This window comes from Patagioenas fasciata, chromosome 4, assembly GCF_037038585.1.
Source record: "Patagioenas fasciata isolate bPatFas1 chromosome 4, bPatFas1.hap1, whole genome shotgun sequence".
In the NCBI taxonomy this organism is placed as follows: domain Eukaryota; kingdom Metazoa; phylum Chordata; class Aves; order Columbiformes; family Columbidae; genus Patagioenas; species Patagioenas fasciata.
Window position 1 is genome coordinate 1,732,257 of NC_092523.1, and position 1,816 is coordinate 1,734,072.

The 1,816-nt window shown below is 51.0% G+C and overlaps 1 non-coding gene across 1 annotated transcript; it reads left to right on the forward strand.

Moving 5' to 3' along the window:
- The first annotated feature begins 940 nt into the window (after positions 1-940).
- TRNAG-UCC (transfer RNA glycine (anticodon UCC)) lies at positions 941-1,012 on the forward strand. Its single transcript has one exon. It is a non-coding gene; the product is annotated as a tRNA-Gly (tRNA).
- Positions 1,013-1,816: the final 804 nt, after the last annotated feature.

Genomic DNA, 1,816 nt, shown 5'->3' on the forward strand with positions numbered 1-1,816 from the left:
GGTGAAACCCCGTTGCAAAGGTGTTTTGCTCCTTGTGCACTGTATAAATGAGTCTCAGGTTTGATGCTCTCCATCCTCCAGAGCCATCCAACCCTTCCGTACACCCTCACAACACACCTCACGGTGTGCTGTAAAAACAGCTCTCCAGCAACACAGTTCTCACATATTTCAGACACTTTGAATTTAAAAGAGAGGAGAAAAAAAAGAAGAAGAAGAAGAAATTAATTATAACAAGGAGCCACAAGAGGCCCAGAAGAAACCTGAGCCAAGCATTATAGGGGGTGGACTTGGCAGCACTGGCTATTGCTGCTTGGTGGCAGGGCAAAGTTACCAAGGAGCATTCCTGCAAAACTTATCTGCAGCAACTCCAGGGGGAGGTCCCGATTCTGGGGAGGAATAAATAACTATGCATATATTTGTCAGAGATGGGCAGGTTTCCAGTCCTCTGCTCAGGGCACGGCAGGTGCTGCCGCTTCCCACTGTTACAGTCACTTCACCTTTTCTTTTTGATTGCCTGTATTCCCTGAACCATCACTTGTCCTGCACAAGAAAGGCACCTTCAAGCTCTTGTTATTTGCATTGCTGGCTAAAGAAAAAAAAAATCCCTCTTTTTTAGAGTGGGGCAGGATGAATTATTAGTGTTTTCTCATCACTTAATCTGTGGCAAGTTTGCTATACAAGAATGTCATCTTGAAACAAAAATGTAAAGCCCGATGTACCTTTTCTGAAAAGACACATTGGTGTCAAGATGCTGTTTTATCAGGGATGTACCCGCCCTTGAGTTACCTCCCAAAACGCGCTGTTTGCTTCCTGCTGGCATGAAGTGAAGCCTTGAGAAAGGTATGGTGGATCACGGAGGCTTCACGTCTACTGTGTCATGCTGTGTGTTGGCACCAGATCTCTCTGTGGTAAGAACAACGTATGGAAAATATATAGCACAGCGTTGGTGGTATAGTGGTGAGCATAGCTGCCTTCCAAGCAGTTGACCCGGGTTCGATTCCCGGCCAACGCAGCATCGTTAGTTTTATGTCAACCCTGGTTGTACCTACAGACTGGGGATGAGATGCTGCAGAGCAGCTCTGTGCAGAGGGACCTGGGGGTCTGGTCGATGACAAGTTGAACATGAGCCAACAGTGTCCCTGGAGCCAAGAGGGACCCGTGTCCTGGGGCATCCAGCACCCTGGGGTTTGTCAGGGATAGACAACATGACCTTTAAAGGTCCATTCCAGCCCAAACCGATCTGTGATTCAACCCAAACCAATCTGTGACTCCAAGCACAACATCACCAGCTGGGCAGGGAGGGGATTGTCCCGCTCTGCTCTGCACTGGTCCAACCTCACTTGGAGCATTCACTGTGTGCAGAGCTGGGGACACAGGGAAAAGGAGATAAAGCTACTGGAGTGTCCAGAGGAGACTGTGAAGTCGGTGAAGGTTTGGAGATGAAGCCGTGTGAGCAGCGGCTGCAGTCCCTACGTTTGCTCAGCTGGAGCAGAGCAGACTGAGGGCAGAGCCCATGGGCTGCAGGTTCCTCAGCAGGAGCAGCAGGGGCAGGGTGAGCTCTGCTCTGTGACAGTGACAGAGCCCAGGGAACGGCAGCAGATGTGCCAGGGAGGGTCAGTGGGACATGAGGCAAAGGTTCTTCACCCAGAGGTGCTGGACACTGAACAGGCTCCCAGGGAGGGGTCACGGCCCAACCTGACAGTGTTCAGGAAGAGACTGGACACCGTCCTCAGACACACGGGGTGACCTGTGGGGTGTCCTGTGCGGGGACAGGAGCTGGACTCCATGATCCATGTGGGTCCCTGAGTTGGAAAAT